Raw genomic sequence first — 18,605 nt, forward strand, 5'->3', positions numbered from 1 at the left:
GAAAAGCCAGTCTTTAGGTCGCCAAGTTCATCTCACTTTTCCTTTCAATAAAACTTTTTTTTTTTTCAATGTTTAGTGCATTTCAGTTTTTTCTTTTTTTTTTTTTTTTTTCTTGCTTCCCCTTTCCAGAACCTCAGTGAATATCTCATGTTTTATGTTTGTGTCCTACTGGGGGCGGGGGGTGGGGGGGGGCGGAGTTCACAGCCAAGGACTGACTGCCAGAGCAGGACTGGGGTTGGTCGCATTTAAGCAGCCGGGGCACAGGCTTGGCTGGGGACCAGGGCATCAGAACCTAGCCCAGTTGCATCTCTTGCACACATCCATTTGAGTCTCTGACATCACAGGGCTGGCAGGTTGCTAATGGACATTGTAATGCGTAGTAAAATAAATTACTTTATCACCTGAGAAAGAAAATGCTGATGTTTAAAAGAAGCCAAAAAAAAACCCTTCTTGTATTATAGCAGTCATTCTATCTTTTCTGTACAGATACAATTCAAGTGAATGAATTTGTTGATTCATAATTATTGTTACACCCTCTGCAAGGTCCAATTAGAAGAAGGTGTTCTACTTTTTATCTCCTTCCCCTTGAAAGTAGCACACTGGAGCATGGATTCTCATATATTAGAATCAGCCAAATCATACCTATCTTTTGCTTGTTGATCACTAAAGCAACTTTCAATACAACACACTACATCTTTAATAAAGCAGTACTTATTTTTGCAGTTATTATTGGGCAGGCATAGCCTGATACCATGCCATCTCGCTACTCAGTTCTTTTTAACCTGTTGACATTTCAAAAAAACTGAAATTTACTCACACAGCAATACAGCAAGGAGAGTGGGTGGAAAGACTTAGCTTACTGAAGAACCTAGAACTTACTGGAGTCAGAAGTTCTCAAGAGTGTACATGTTTATTTTCACCCTTGTGTGGACATTAGAAAAACAAAGTTGGTGCTTCCATAAAGAGCTTCTACCCGGACACTGAACTCACTAGTTAGCTTGAGATTCCATTACTCAGTAACCCTAGGCACATTCTCATAAATGGATTTTATGTTGACTTCCTGCCCAAACCAGGTCAGAGATCATAATCATGGAAAGAAGTGGATTGGCCTCCAAAGCGACTTTAACAGAAGCAGAAAGATCAGTCTTTGGGTTATAGATCTTGCTGACCCATTAAGGGTCAGTAAATTAGTAGATTGCACTTGAGTTGACACTCCTGATCCCAACTTAATGGGTTGATTAACTGATGGCTGCTATCTTCATTATGGGCTATTAGCACATTGTTAAACCTGAACTTTAGAGTACGGAATTGTTTTTATGTTTACTCTTTGGTTCCCAAGGTTAATCAATATTCATCATGGCCTTAAATTATTTTTAACTAAAGAGGTTAAATAAACCCTTTTGTAGAGAAAAGAAAATTCAATACCATAACTGTATATGATTTTGGGATGCAAAACGTTATCTGATTAAAGATTTTGCAACTTACACAAAAATATCCAATTAGAAGCACTATTGCCAAGTGGAAAAGTACATATAAATCTACACATTACAGACTTAAAATCAACATCCTTCTCGTTAGTAGCTAGGACCGTGACCCTCTTATTCTTCTTTGTGCATTTGAGTGACGGTCAAATTTAACACATGATATTTAGACTTCCAGTGATGATTTTCATAACTTGCAGGCTAGGAATAGCTCTCTCTGTAGGCAATGCCTAAGCCTAGACTTTACCTACTGGAAAGTGTGAATATTAGGCCCCCCAGGAGGCACGCATCCGTAATTGGTATATGTTAGAAATCAGTCTAAAATTTGCATTTTTAAATCCCTGCTGTTTCTTTTTCCTTGACCTTCCTGAAATTTCTAGAATATTCCAATGTAGCTGGAATCCTGATAGAATGGGGTATCATCAGTGAATCAGTGATTACTCTTTAATCTATTTGGTAATCAGTGTGTCAGTAATGCTGGGAAAACTGCTTAAAACGCTTGCAAAATTGATACTCCCAATCCCATGCCAGATTAGGAGTTGTATAGATTGTTTCTTTCATGTGGTACTTTATTCAAAACTCAGTGTCCTGTCAGCTGTCGCAAAAGGAGCAGTACTTTCTGGTAGAGGTTTTTGAATTGAATACTTGGTAAACATTTATTGAAATGAAATAAAAAACCAAAAGACTTAAACCCAAGAGTTATTCTATAGATAAAATAGGAGAATTAGGAGATATATATAGAGATATCTATCTATCTCTCTAATCTCTAAAATCAATGCTAAGAAGGCTCAAGGAAGCCTGATAGTTTCAAAATCAAAGCATTGGTCCCCTGAATCGAGAGGCCACTGAATTTGGAAAAGAGGAGATCACTGATGACCTTAGGTGGGTAGCATTGATCAGGGGTTAGGAATGAAAGGCAAGCTTGTAGGAGGGTGAAGAAGGAAGAAGAGGGTGTCGCAGATAATTTTAAAGAAGAATGTCTCAGAAATGACATTCTTGAAAGGCACCATGGTTGGCATATCTTTGGTTTGCAAGACCAAGTCCCTGAGAAAATAGGATCCTAGTAGAAATGGAATTAAAGTAGCATTAACTACCTTAGAAACTCCATTGCAAATAAAAGCCGTGGAGGGCACCTGCCTCCAAAATGAGCCACATTTGTCAGCATTAAAAGCCTGCACCAATAGGTAATCCTCTTGAATCATCTTTTTTAGTCGTCTGGGGACACATGGCTATAGGATTGTGATCTGCCGAGGCAGACGGTCCCCAAGCTCCAGGGTACACAGATTATTTTTGGCTTTAAAGTGTTTGCGCCCATTCTTACTTGAAATTCAATGTCTTTTGCACTTGCTTTCTCCCTTATTTCATTTTCTTAAGCCCTGCCAAAATGCTTTTGTAACCATATAGCCCTTCTACAAATTATCTTGGTATTTAGAGGATTTTTTTTTTTCTTTTTTTGGAGGGGGGCTGTGCATCTGGTGTCATATCTGTAGTTAGAGGATGTGCTCGAAAGCAGATTCCTCTCTGAAACACTGGACTACATTGCCCACCAGAGAGAGCAGCAACATTTATTGTCCTATCCTGTCACTGAAGTGATTGAACTGAATCTGTAATAGGTAAAAATATGATTGGCTTTGCCCTTGTAACATATACATATAAAGTGAGTTATTTAAAATTTGTTTGGCAAGAGCTTATTTTTATTATGAATGGTATATTGTGAGCAAGGGAGAAGTAAAAGCAAAACATTTGGCATTGACAATCTGTAGATAGATAAGGTTTTAAAAAAAGAAACTAAGAATTTAATTTATTTAAGGTGGATTGAGGTATGCTCTGTGCTTGGAGCTGGAGTGGGGGGGGGGGCTGCTGTGATGAGTCAGAGGCTGTGGAAAGCAAAGTAGGGCAGCAGAAAAGATCCTTTCCCCATTTTCACACCCACTCACCTCCGAAGCAGCAGCAATGTAAGCAACCAAGGCCACAGAGCAAGCCTAACCCTGCATCAAGGGAAGGCAGGGTTTCAAAGCAGCAGCAGGGCTCATCATCTCTGGACTTCCAGATGCACATACCAGAAAGCTCTGTGCCAGTTAGTAGAAGAGCTAGTGGAAGCAGAATCTTGTCAGGGGAAGAGGCTGGAGGAACTCTTCGGAGCAACCCAGGCTCCAGCCTGGGTCACCACTGGGCTCCATTAGTACCAGCCTTCAGCCAGAAGATGAATCAGAAAGTAGGTAGGTTTTATGTGAAGGACACCAGGTGAAGGTGTGGACATTACCCCAGAACTCTGTGTAGAGGCAGACCCAACCCCCTTGCCAAATCCAGTTCACCAGTGGCTTAAGAGTTTTTAACAATCAATCGTGTCCCTGTTATGCACGTCTTGTGGGGAGGGCTAAGGATTGGATGCGGCTGCAAAGACTGGATGGGACAGAGTGGGAAAAGGCAAGGGCTGTTAAAACATGGAGTGACCCAAAGAAACTACAGGATTAGAATGTAATAAAACATCCATAATATTCCAAAGGTGTAGCATTTGAAAGCAAGAACTATATGCTCAAATAAAACTGTGTGTCCGGGGTTATGCATTTTGAACAATGCACTGGAAGCTACTTTAAGTGGCTCTGAATTAATGTGTCAAAATTCATAATTCAAGCCCTTGTGTGTGTTGCCACAACTCAATGAAATTTTTAAATTCAAAGAATGTACTCATATAACACATTTGTCACAGAAATCATCCTTTCCAAATGAAAGCTTCTAAATTTAGCCCAGGTGAAACTGAGCCCTGGAAAGTGAGGTTGACAATGATATTTTATTATCAATTGCCAGCATTTCTCCTATTACCAACACATTTTGAAAATTATATCTTCTTGAAGGCATCACATACAATTTAATAGAACTGATTAAATGACAACTTCCTGGCTAAAAAAAACCCCACAACAAATATCAAACATCTTTCCCCTCTCATAATTAGTGGAAGAGTGATACTACATATATACAAGAGTCTCTGTGAATATCTAAGAATATCATAGTATCAAGAACACACAGAGAACTCAACATATTGAACATTCAAACAAGCATCTCTTAAAAAATATCAATGTCTTCTGTTTTATTTCACTTTTTAGGACTACTTCAAAATTTCAGTAGCCGGTAATTTAAAATTAATTTTCTATTGCTATTCCTAAAAATGACTACAAACTTCATTGCTTAGGATGACCCAAATTTATTATCTTACAGTTCCTTTTTAAATTTTATTTATTTATTCACGAGGGACACAGAGAGAGGCAGAGACATAGGCAGAGGGAGAAGCAGGCTCCCTGCGGGGAGCCTGGTATGGAACTTGAATCCAGGACCTTGGGATGACGACCTGAGCCAAACGCAGATGCTCAACCCAGGCGTCCCTTTTTTCTCAAAGTTCTATAGGTCAGAATTCTGACATGGGTCTCACTGGACCACGGTCAAAGGGGTCAGTAGGGTTACATTCCTTTCTCAGGGCTCTAGGGGAACATCTATTTCCTTGCCTTTTCCAGCTTCTACAGGCACCCGCATTCATTGGCTCCTGGCTTCCTTTTACCATCTTCAAAGCCAGCAATGTTGCATCATTCTGACTGTTCTTCCAAAGTCACATCTCCCTCTAACCCCAGCTGGGAAAAGTTCTCTGCTTGTAAGGATCCAGGTGATTGGATTGGGCATGCCTGGCTAGTCCCCATTTCATAGACATTTGCAAAGTTCCCTTTGCCACAAAAAGGATCACATTCACAGATTCTTAGGATTAGGGTGTGAACATCTTTGCGGGGTGGGGGGCATCAATCTGCCAGTTTTTAATTCTATTTCTTCTTAACTGTTAATTTAGGGACCTCTGCAACAGAAACCAAGGCAAGGCTGTCAGTGCCACAAGTTTATCCGGGAGTGACACCAAGAAATGCCCAGGAGGGAGTGGGGAAAGGGGATAAGGAATGAAAGAAAGGCAAGAAATGGTACCTTCTCAAGCAAGTTGCTACTGGGGAATTGAAGTTTAATCCCATTGGGGCTACTCTGAAGGATAATGTAGACCTAGGAATTATTCCAGTGGAGGGGTGAGGAATCTGTAGCACTCATCCACCACATCCGTCATATTCTCTCTTTGCTCCTGGCACGTCCATCACATGGGGGACCCATGTTCTCCCAGCCAGGCTGAAGACCTCAAGCAGGATCACAGGTGTTCACAGCAAGCAGGCTTCAGAGTGAAGTGAATGTTGGGAGTTTATGTATGGAACACCAAGGGGCACCTGTCAGATTTATTCGTCAGCAAGTTCTACTTTTTATCATTTCTCCATAATTTCCCCGGTACCTCCCCCTTTCTATTGCTACAATTCAGATCAGCTTCTCCACATTGCTACTCCTAACCCACTCTTCCACCTCAAGTTCTGTTCCACTCCAGTTTGCGCTGTCTATGGCTTCAAAGTTCATCTTCCGGAAAGCATGGCTTTTGTTGTGTTACTTAAAACAGACAAGTAAGCAAGCAAACAGACAAAAGTCTTTATCAATTTCCCATTACCTATAGGAAAATTTTAAAATAAAAATCCCTACTCTAGCCTTTAGGTGCCTTCATTGTGGCCCCTTATCACCTCACCTTTGTCAACTCATACCAACTTAACCCCGTCCCTTGAGAACAGAAGAACTAATCCAATTTGCTTAACTATGTTTTTGCTTAATTGATAGTCTTTTTAACCCTTTCAGTCTAAGCCTAGATAATGTGGAACTTTTCACCTGATCCAGGTCAAACACTCTTGTCTCATTAATCTCTTTACTGGTCTCATTACTTTTTTTTTTTTTTTTCATTACTATTTTTAAGCCCATCTTATACTTTCCTTTCTTCATGCTCTTGGTCACAGATTTTCTTTTCCTGGACTAATGATCTAATCTCTGCTCATCCTTCAAGGTTTAGGTAAAATCTTTCCCTTCTCTATTTAGCTTTGCAATAGCCCATCCCTGCTGGAAGTGAGGGAATCTCTCTTCTCTGAACACTTAAAAGCTACTATTTTAGCTTTTCTTATTTTTTTGTCCATAATTTTTGCTATCTTTTTCATAGAATGTAAGTTTAATCCCCTCAGGTTCTCAGGCCTTTGAAGATAATAGGACATCATATATTTTTGCCTCTCAAGTCCAAGAATGTTTTGGATGTAGTATGTACCCCTTAGCTATTTGTTGATAAATTTCTTAAACAAATAATCTTTTTTTTTTTAATATGAGCAACATACTTTGACCAAAGCAAAAAACTAATTAAAGGGGGAAAAAAAAATCAGTATTTTAGTGACAAATGCTACTGCTGTGCTACAAAGCAACTCATTACTTGAGTTGAATAAAAGAATCCAGTTCTTTTTTTCTTTCTTACTTCAACCAATCTAAAAAAAATTAAAGACACCAACAGGTTTGAAACTAAGATATCTTAAAAGTATAGACTACAAGTTTGGATGTTTCTCTCTTAACCTAGCCCAAAGAGATGTGGTGAGAATTATAAAGGATTTTTTTTTTTTTTGACTAAGTATAGTTTTAAAGTGTTTTTCATTTAAAACTTTCAAATCTAAAAACTAATTTGAAAAGAACCTAGGATAGGACTGCATTAGCAAGGCAAAAATATCCAGTGGCTTCTTGGACACTGGTTTTGCTATTTTCCATTGGAAAAAAATCCTGTTTTCATTTTGATCTCATGGGTCAAGGGGGTGACTGCAGAAGTTGGGAAGTTTGGCTTCTTTATGGTATTGGCCCAGCTTTTCTTCTATGCACAATTATACGCATCAAGGCCTGTGTTCGGTGTTGCCTTTTTAGTGTTGGAAATAGTATTTGTACCAATAATGGCATGGAGTACTGCCAACAGAAAAAGTTATCTGGCAAGGGAGCATCATTTGCTTATCTCTGACCTCATTAACACCAATCAATTGAGTTAATAATCAACATACCGCTAGTAACTAACCTTAGTAGTTCTCAGCCCTGGGAATTTAAAAATACTGATGCCTGGCCCCTGCCTGCCGAGATTCTAAGGTGATAGGTTTGGGTGGTGATCTGGGCGTCAGCATTTTGAAATTAGCTCCAGGTGATTTTCAGGAGCAACCCAAACTGAGAACTACTACTTTAGACCGTGTCATCCTCTGCAGGCAGACCAAACTAAGGATATTGTGGAATGCAGAGTTTATTATGACAGGAATCATCTACTCTCTACTCCCAGGCACTTTAAGAGTTGAACAAGCAGATCTGGCAATATTGAGAGTAATGACTCATATCCATACAGTAGGAGTCAGAGTTAAATTTCAGGTCTCCTGACTCCTAGGCCATAATCCATTCCTATTTAAAGTGGGATCCTTAAAAATAAATAAATAAATAAATAAATAAAGTGGGATCCTTGGACTACAAGTGCACTTGGGAGCTTGTTAGGAATGCAGAATCTGAGGCCATGCCCCTGACCACCAGAATCAGAGTCTGCTTTTAAAATAACTTCCCCAGCTGCTTGATCTTGTCCCCAGGTAAGGGCTTTGAGAAGCCTTCATCTTAACCATTACTTCACTGCCATCTCTGAGAGTCTGCAGTATCACACTTCTGTGGCCTCAACGACTAGTGCATCACCTGGAACTTGAAGGCAACTGTTGCACATTACATTCATTTTTGCTGTAAAATATGTTAGATGTACATTTTTAAATAACATTCTTTGAATAAATGAACTTGATTATATTTTCTATATACTCTCCAATATTTCATCTTTTATTGAGTACCTGGTTCTGTACTGGGCAGTGTAACTACAAAGGTAAAGGAGATGCTTTTTTTTCACTGTCTAGTTTGGGGAAGGAGAGGGACAATAAGCAGATGTGATAATACTGTGGGGGTAAGAGCCACAGTCAAATATTGTGGCATAAGAGCTCACAGTGTTTGTTATGAGGACATGGTGAAAAAGCAGTGGGTCTGGGTCTCTGAGATAGTCTTGGATGGTTTTTGGTGTGGCCTTGGGATTTTCAGGGCAAGTAAAAGTGAAGTGGACTCCGCACAGCAATCAGGAGTCAGCCAGGTGGTGGAGGTGTGGGGACGCAGGGAGTACTGTTCAGTGGGTATTATGAGGAGAGCTGCCTAGCAAGAGGTTTGGAGTAGAGACACCTCTACCCTGTGTGTCAAAATACAAAGGCAAATAACCACACTCAGGAATGGCAGTTCTGGACAATCTGGCAGATAGATAGCAGAATACTAAGGATGACCAAAGTTGGGGTACAGGGAAGAGAAGAAGGTTCCTTTATTTCTTGTCTACTTGGCTTCAGATATAAAGGAAAGTATTTAGAAAAACTAGGGGATAGCCCAAACATTTTACAACTTGGCAATGTTAATTCCAAGTTAACCGAGGTCTGCATTAGAGCCCAGAGTTCAGGGGTCCTGTAATTGTGCTCTCTTGGTCTATAGCCTCCAGCAGTCTAACATTCAGAGTCAGCAATAAACAAACCACTGTCCAATTCAGACCGAATCAGCCAATACCACTATCTTCCCTTTTCAGGTGAGACTGTGGATTCAGACCCACGCAGTTCAATACAGTAACTGTACAGCCACATGTGGCTACTGAGTGCTTGAAATGTAGTTAGTCCAAATTGAGTGGTGCTATAAGTGTAAAATACTGGATTTCTGAAGACTTACTGCAAAACATGTAAAATAGCTCACTAATATTTTACATTGATTATAAGGTTAAAATGCTAATATTTTGCTTACATTGGGGGTTAACATTTCACCTGTTCTTTACTTTTTGAAATGTAGCTAGAAAATTCAAAAATATATATGTGGCTCACATTATATTTCTGTGAGCAGAACTGGCCTAGACCCTTTCAACCTGAAAAATACTACCAAATAGTTATTTTTCTCTTCCCCTCACCCCTGGAAACACACCCCCAATTCCACCTGTGGCTCCAGAAGACTTGGAATTGGTTTTATCCTTAAAGTTGTAGAGACATACCTTTTCAATGGTTGTGACAAATTGGGGTGAAGTCAAATGAATAACAGGCAAAATTTTGCCTTTATCAGTATTCATGTGTCTTTTAAACATCATTGCAATTATTTTTATTGCATGGTTATGCAGATTTGTCACTTGTCCAACTCTTTCCCTCTCAAGCCCGAATAAAATGCCATTGTCAAACACACCTTCTCTAATCTGTGCTGTTTGACATACATGAGGTAGGACAGAGCTTTAGGTTCTATTTTCACTTCAGTGCAGATGTGAAAGTTCCAGTTAATGAGAGAGTTGTGTAGTGTTTGTGTTTCAGGAAGAAAAGGCTCCCTGAATCTGCCTTAAAGCTTTAGATATTCTGTACAGGGAATAAAGTGACATGCTCAAATTAACTGTGGCCAGACAGATCCACATGATATGAATATAAATGTTTGAGTCTTGCTCAAATTAAGGTTCTTGGTATCAAGGAAAATGCTTTCTCACTAGGCAAGTCAAAAATCACCATATCTCACTCTACTATTGGGACCTATAGTACAGGATTTGCATTGAACTCAACTATGAGATTTGATTTAATATACTTATTATAATACTTTTCAAGAGAACTTCTTCAGTGATGTAAAATTTTCAGTCCACATTTCTTTTCTTTGGCTTTAAGGAACTTCAAAAATCTTTCCACTTTATATCCAATTATGTGGTTAATTGGAAAGGCTATGGAGGTTAGAATGTTAGTTTTGGAGTCAAAACTCCATTTCCATGATTTACCATCCAGTGATCAGAAGCATATCAGTGTGTCCCCCCAAAACACCACATTTTAAAGGACTAATTCCTTGAATTGCTATTTCCCCCCAAACCATTTCTTCACCACAATCCAATTCCCCTATCAAATAGTTCACAGAATGACCAATTTACAAAATCACAGATTTATCAACACTTTCCTTCAATGAAGTTTCTCTAAAGTTTATCACAGATCTCATGGAGTGAGATGACCACAGCAGCTTGAGAGGCCATTTCATAGTTTTAGTTCCAGTCTGAACTCTTCATTTTTGTTTTCACCAGGGCCATTTCATTGTATTCTTTGATAGGCTCTGAAAATTCAATGTACTCCATGTTTTCTTTCATATGGTCCCTGACTTTGGGGAATTATCATTCATTTATTTCATATCAGAGTGTTGTGCTTATTCTAAATTCAAGAATTTTTATAAATCATGAGGATAAGTTTCTATCACCCAACTTACTTAATTGGATCCATTGCTTTTTGCCCTTTTTGATTCACAAATTTGCTACCTAGATAAATTAAATGGATTACTTGCCATGTAGTTTAAATATTTTTAAAGTCCTTGAGATGTGCAACAAACAGGAAGATATTTGGCAGGTCTGGCTGATGAATGAGCTGCAGGACTGCAGGGACATAAATGATATAGCAAACTAGTAAACCCAAGCTAAAACTAAACAAATGAAATCTTGGAGGCATCGTCACAGACTGTTGAACCATTTCATGCAACTCAGTTTGCTAGAAATTTCATCGAATGCAGAAAGTTATGTTGACTCAATACTAGTTTGCAGGAAGATTCAGGATGAAAGCAGAGATCATAAGCAGTAGAAAGGAGTACAAATTCCCAGAAGGGATTTTATAAGGAATTGGGTAGTTAGGATCTCGAATTTGATCTATATCAGTTACAAATATAAACTTAAATTTAAAAAAATGTCATGAAGACAAAGTAAAAACAAACAGTTGACTAAAACTTTAACTACTACAGATAATATTAATTACTGTAAAAATAATAAAGGAAATAAGTTCTTGGTAAATTCAGAAAACTGGCCATTCTTCAAATTCATCATTTGGTAAATTGGCCATTTTGATGACTGGATTTTTCAGCAAACTGCCCTAAAGATATGGGATGTGGGGCAAGGTAGTCAACTGTTTTAAATCTCACTTGTGTTACTCTGAATGGGGATGATAAACTCCTCTTGGGGGTTTTGTGAGGATGAAATGAGGTAACATGTGTACAGCACCTAACATTTAGCTTAACTGTGTTATTTACTTTCTCTTGGAATGAAGATCCACCGATAGCTGGGCCACTGGCCAGCGGTCTGTCAAATCAGTTTTCTGGGCCTTAGCTTTCTTAACCTTCATGTGAAGGGATTTGGCTTATCTCTAAGATCTCCTTCTACCTAAAGAATTCTATGGTGTTAAAAACAAAAACAAACTCTGGTCTACTGAATCAAGACCCACTTAATTCCAAAATTTCAGAATCTGGATTCCACATAAGAACAGAATTCAGTGAGGTAGCTGGGTCATTGGTACAAATTATGAAGAGCCTCTGAGTTGTTTGCTAAGACCCTGGAAATTCTATGGTCCCAGGAATCCCAAGGTGCTGTGTCTTTCAACAATCTTGAAGAAAAACAAATTTGGTCCTGTCTAAGCTATGGACTGGGGAGGTGTGAAGGGAGTGAGACCTCTGAGCCATGTATACCCTCTGAGTAGCCTTTGGCTTCATGCAGATGTCCTCACATAGTTTAGGTCCAGTCAGATCCTCCTCACTGATGGACCTAAGGTATATGGGCTTCCAGCGTCCCCTGGAAGCTGACTGGGCACCTAGTGGCAGGTACGCCAAATGTGCCTCACCTGTTGGTTTGTGTTCCTTTCCACTCTACCCTGGGCTTTTTGTTATTAGCAATATTGTGCATTTGCTATCCTCAATAGTCTCTCTTTTATCGAAAGAAGATAAGCATATGCTTGACTGTATTACAGCATCTGAGCATTTCTGTGCAAAGCAAGTCTTTATTCTGGCTATAGCACACCACACTTGTGAATTCAAATTAGTTAGAATAATAAATAAAAACTTTTTTAGAGCAGACCAACAAGCTTCTGTTGAAAATAGCTATGCCTAATTTAAAATGCTATAGAAAAACTCAACTCTTTCTTCTTGATATTTTATAATGTTAGAGGTTTTCCCCAAACACAGCAAAGTTTACAAATCCACTGATTGTGCATCCAGTCAATATTACATCCTTAGACCAACTGCATTTCCCTACATGATTTTAAGTCTATCTTCAGGACTTCTAAACAAAGTAAAAAGCACACACTTTCTTTACATTTCCATCCATAAAATGCTGCACAAATCTCACTACATTTACTCAGGGGAAAAAGAAAGAGACATCTCCATGCTCTAGGAACCATTGACAGAACATATTGCAATCTTTTCATTAAGTTCACACAAAATGAGGATTTAACGCATGGGCAAAACAGCCCATCCCTAGAGGTTCCATTGCCCATAATCCCACCTTGAAAATAGCTCCATATTAATTGTCGCAGCCAAGTGGACACGGAGTTTTACTGCTCGGCACTCCCACTTCACAGATAACTAACTGCAATTCCAGAAACCTTTGTTTTTCATTTTCTAACACAGCCTTATTCAAGCAAATATTTTATATGTTCCTTTAAACCCAGAAAATCCATACGGATCAAGCTAAACATTAGTGTCTTTGCTCTACTTTGATTTTAACTGTGTGACTTTTAGAATATTTCTAAGGACATATAGTTGTAAGTATATATACCCGCATGTAACTATGTGTATGTATGTACTCTGCTTTCAAATTTGACATCTGAAAATTCATATTTCATAAACTGATAAATTGCAAATCGGTCATCCACATTCCTAAAGAACCAGCTGAAGCCTCTTTTAAGTAACCGTATCCCTAGTTAATTTAAAATATGATTCAATTTATAAGTACTTTATTTTCACTTCACTCCTGGGATGCATTTATTGTTTAAAGTGAGGTGCACCTGGATGAAATGAACATTTATAAGCTCTGGCTTACCTTTGCCATTCCTGTGTCTCAGATTAACTGTTGCAAGTCTTACTTTAGGTAAAATTATGTAGTTCAGCCTTTTAATAAACCCAGAATAAGTGATTTCCCTAACTAGCCATTAGGACATATATTACACTGATTTCCTTAAAACAAAGAAAACAGAATTTCCTATATAGTAAATCCCTCACTACCCATAATTCCACCTTACACATAAGAAGAGCTCAGTTGTTTCAGGGTACTGTACACAGTTTGCAGCTCTGGCGTGGTAAAAAAAAAAAAAAAAAATCCTGGCACATAAACAGCCAGTAGGACTAACGTGCCAATTTTGAATTGTTCACTGTTTTTATTATAGGTTCTAGGTTTCAGATGAACAGGAGCCTCCTATTGCTTTTATAGCAGGATATTAAATTGCAGCCTCTGGCAGGTAGCACCTGCCCTCTTCCGGGCATGCTCTAGTCAGTTGTTGGCCATGTGATACTCTAATGTAATGTATATTTTGTGTTTTGCTCTACGTGGGGATTTAAACATTTGGGAACACAATCTCTCCCTGAAGGTACGCAACCCATGGTGTCAAGTCTTGATAAAGGCTCCACACAACTAAAATTTAATGTGTATTCCGCAGGGTGTCGCAAGTGGTAAAATGAAACAAAATCTTATGAGCATTCTTAGACAAATGTATATAAGAACTTATTCCCTTTGGATGGAATTACTTGAAATCTCTCTCACTGCGGCAGTCTATTAAACTGACCACACAATATGATTACCCATTGTGTAGAGAATTTATCATATGTATGTGTACCGATCCCCTGTCTGTGTTCTATAAGGACACCAGTATATTCTCCCTAAATTTGAAATTAGGGATATTTAAAATAATTAATAACCACTGGATATACTACTGCTCATCTTTACAATTTATCTGTAGATATTCATCAGATTTTTTAAAAAAACTGGAACAAATAAGGCAAATGGAAATTTCAATTTAGGGGGCACTGAAGTGGCTCTGTGAGTTAGGCTGCCGACCCTTGATTTCTGTTCAGGTCATGACCTCAAGATCTTGGGATCAAGTCCCACTTCTGGCTCCAAGATCAGCAGAGAGTCTGCTCGAGGATTCTTTCCCCCATCCCCTGCTCTCCCTCTTCCCCTCCCCCTACTTGTGAGCACTCTGTCTCTCAAATAATTTTTTTAATTAATAAATTTCAATTCAGAACAATGTTTAAGTCTCTTGCTAAAAGACACAACTCAAAGATAAAGACATACTGTAGCATCCCTAGTTTTGTTATTTTCAGTACCTGACATTCATTTTTATAGCATTTCTCTGAAGGTTCAGTCTTCCAGAGTTGTCCAGCTGAGCTTACAACTTATTACTCAGTTAAAAATGGCAATTAAATCTGATAGTAACAACTGTGGAACTATGGATGGCTTCTTGAAATGTGATATATTTAACCTTTACTTATTTATTATGTCACAAAGCACAGCATCATAGAATTAGAACAGATATTAAAGTTCTCCAGCCCAATCACCTTTCTGATACTTTAATCACTTCTAGAACATTATTGCTAAACCGATTTTCATAGGTGCACCTCAATTGTAATGAGTCACCCCAAGATTGGTTTCCTATTCAAAATACCAAACAATGCCTTCTCATCCTCAAATTGCTGTGTAATACACTCATGATTGCAGCATTTTCTGGCCCAGGGATAGGTCTCTATGGGGTCACTTAGTGACTCATTGTTTTAAACACTTGACCTGTGCCTTTAGCAATTGGCTTTTTTTTCTGACTTGTTTGGAATCTACCTCACATAAGATTCAGATACCACAGTCAGCAATTGAAATTTGAAATGACCTAAAAGGCAGTGCAGTGGTATGCTGCAATTATGGTTTGGTAATTAAGTGACAGTCCAAGTTAAGTGATATCCCTCTGGTAGCTTGAAATCAGTTTTGGCGGGTGTATTTACACCACAGAAATTGGCAAGTGGTTTAAATTGTCCTCCTGAGGAGTTATGCATAATTGAATGTGAAAGAAGACAACAGGTAAAATGCATGCCAGATATGCTGCTTTAAAGAAACCAGGTATGTTAAGAAGTTCTGGCATTTTACAATAGATACCATGGTAATGTTGATAACTATGGAAAAAATGAAATCTAGAACCTTAAGCTAGAGGCTGCTTTAAAAGCATCCTTTCTCTCAAAATGACTTGTTATTTTTGGGATCAGTTCTTTAACTTCTTTAGGAAACTTGAAAATTTACTTGGGTGACTTGAAGAAAACCACTATACTCTGCAAACCTCCTACGTGACGGAATCACTGCATCGTTTTCCATAACTGAACCACAAACCGAAAATCTCTGAGTTGACTTGTGGAAGCATTATACAAAGTAATGATAACCATTTTTTTTGAATCTGTGATTACGTATGGATGTGATAATCTGTAGCAGCACTATCAGATAAATAATACATATTTAAAAAATTTCTGTAATTACATGTTTACCCGATAGGCCAGAACGACTCTGTCCCAAGGAGCTGTTACAGACTGAGTAAATAATACATGTTTTAAAGTCCATAATTACATATGTAAACGATAGACTATCGAGTAAATAATGCACATTTTAAAAAGTCCATAATTACATATTTACATGATAGTCTGTAAATTCTGTAATTACTTATTTACACAATAGACCATAACAGCTGTTACAGTCTATTATGTTAACTCTCATAGAATTATATTATGGATTTTTAAAAACACCATAAAGAACCTAAGGAATGGAATGATAGAAATGAAATAAAATATAAACTCACAGTTACTATAGCTGTCTCAAAAGAGGACTATTTCAAGTTCAAGTAAACTCATGACTGATACTTTTATTGAAACTACGGTCTTAAAATATATTTGCCAAAATATAAGTTAGGCATCACAGGGTGAGGAATAACTAAGTAGTGTGATATTAGATCTAATTTTTCCACTATTTCCTTGGATAGAAGTTAATCCTGGTGGCATAAATAAAGCACTGTATGTAACTTTTATGTTAGTTAGGCTTCTTATAAAATCCTAGTGAAGCCCAGTCATTAGTTCTGTATTTATGTCTCTCATTTATTCTTTAAATTTAGAATATCTTTTAGTTTGTACATACTAATATGATGTTTGGGAGTGTGTACATAGGTTATACATAATGATAACATACACATTTGTAGGTTTTCAATTTCTTATCTTTTAAGTCCTTTCGTGGATTAAGGACTCATACAGTGCATTTTATCTCTCAACTTCTGATTTTATTCTTAAGTTAAATACAAGATCAATGCAACTAAATGAGACTTCTGTCCATAATTACTACTAAATAACAAGGCTAAATCAATCAAGTGAGAATCTGTCATTTAGTGATGTTGTACCATATATTCTTAGTAACAAAACACAGTATGGGAGAAACCTTTGATCCTATTTGTTAGGTATTATTCTGTAAGATATTTGACAGCTTGAAATAAGTGAGTGCTCGATAGAGAGCTGTTGTACAAAAATAAATCTTCACATTTCATAAAATTTATTTTCACTTCATATTTGAGCTACAAACTCCTGACATTTCTCAACAACATCCACCGATGAGGTTAAACTACTGGCTTTCAAATTTCTTTGAATGCAACTCTTGTAAGAAATAATTTACATTAGGACCTAGTATACACACACATACAAAACCTTCACAAAGCCACACATACCCTTAGCAAATGTAATGCACTCTGATATTATGTACTCCACTGTTTTCTATTTTATTTTGTAAAAATACTGATTGTGACTCACCAAATTGATTTCATGATCCACAGATGGGTCATGACCTGCAATTTGAAAAACATGGATTCAGACAATGCTTTTTATTGCTAGGGTACACAGGGCTTTCTTACTTTATAGAAGATAGATAAAATCTGGTTATATTTGGAATGGAAGCATTCTACTGGTGGATTATAGTGAAATGTTGACTCATTATTTATGAGCATAGAAATACATAATAAAGATATAAAGTTTTCTCACTTGCGTCTCTAGGTTAAAGATCTTGAAATAGAGCATCCTAGAGTACATTAGTCAAGAGCTTTGGTTATTGGTGAAACTAAAAAAATTATTTAATGCAAGCTCTGCAGGGAGATACAACAGATTTGTCTCAGAAGGTCTTGTTTTAGAAGGGATTCATTTTGTAGATATTGTTTTCATCTTTTAAATATTTTATTTTAGAATGAGAGTGAGAAAGAATGAGAGCAAGCACATGCACAAGTGGGGGAGAGGCAGAGAGAGAGAGAGAGAGAGAGAGAGAGAGAGAAAGAGAAAGAGAATCTCAAACAGACTCCCTGCTGAGCATGGAACCCAACATGGGGCTCAGGGGTCGATCTCACAACCCCAAGCTCATGACCTGAGCCAAAACCATGAGTTAACCAGCTGAGCCACCCAAGCACCCCTTCTGGGCATTGTTGATGGTCCCAGTGACGATTTGGAAGCAGAAAGGGATATACCACTGCAAATGTGACAAAGGATCAGAAAGAGTTTCATCTTCTTTTTATGGAAAGGAAGCCCTTGAAAAATGAAATTTCCTAGGGTATTGAAATGTATTGGAATTCTAATTAGTGAATTACTTTGAAATTAGGATCCCAAATGAAAAAGTCACCACTATTAATTTGTAAATAAACTTAAGTATTTAGAAAATTGTTCTTTAATTCTCCTTTTGTGTCAATGTTCACTAAAATACAGTATGCTAAGATTTTGTTGTGGAATATAGGGAAGAAAGAAGTGCTCAGGAGAAGCCATGCTTTTAACTATGTAATGGAAGGTCTAACATGGGTAAATATTCACCAGACACAAATATCCAAAACTGATACTTTGGATACAAGTTTCTACCTTGTTGATACTTGACATTAGAGAAGGGAGAATGAAGGAAATTTGTGTAAGTATTCCTCAATGATCTCTCTGATTTTCAGGACTTTGGATAAGCTCAATAGGTAATGACCTCCAGACCACCAGTATAGATCTGTAACTTTAGTCATAATTTCAAATATGCACCATGTCAGATAGCTAATTCTGATTTTTTAAAAAGATTTTATTTATTTATTTATTTATTTATTTATTTATTTATTTATTTATGAGAGACACAGAAAGAGAGAGAGAGGCAGAGACACAGGCAGAGAGAAAGAGAAGCAGGCTCTCCATGGGGTGAGCCTGATGCGGGACTCGATCCCTGGTCTCCAGGATCAGGCCCTGGGCTGAAGGGGGCGTTAAACTGCTGAGCCACCCAGGCTGCCCACTATTTCTCATTTTTAAGAACAATTCCCTATGCCTTATTTGCTTTTTCTCTTGCATTCTTTAGAGCACAGCCCTCCATCCCCCAAGCCTCTCAGACTGGAGAGCTAGCAG

At 37.9% G+C, this 18,605-nt stretch overlaps 1 protein-coding gene across 4 annotated transcripts in view; it reads right to left on the bottom strand.

The window, feature by feature from the left end:
• The window catches only part of FANCL (FA complementation group L), a 370,306-nt gene that overhangs the window by 264,210 nt on the left and 87,491 nt on the right, over positions 1 to 18,605 (bottom strand). For all 4 annotated transcript variants that reach the window (XM_025467824.3, XM_049115550.1, XM_049115548.1 and 1 more), the window contains one exon: positions 17,010 to 17,044. The gene's annotated coding sequence lies outside the window, so the exon portion shown is untranslated. The remainder of the gene's footprint in view (positions 1 to 17,009; positions 17,045 to 18,605) is intronic.

The sequence above is a fragment of the Canis lupus genome, chromosome 10, assembly GCF_003254725.2.
Source record: "Canis lupus dingo isolate Sandy chromosome 10, ASM325472v2, whole genome shotgun sequence".
Classification (NCBI taxonomy): domain Eukaryota; kingdom Metazoa; phylum Chordata; class Mammalia; order Carnivora; family Canidae; genus Canis; species Canis lupus.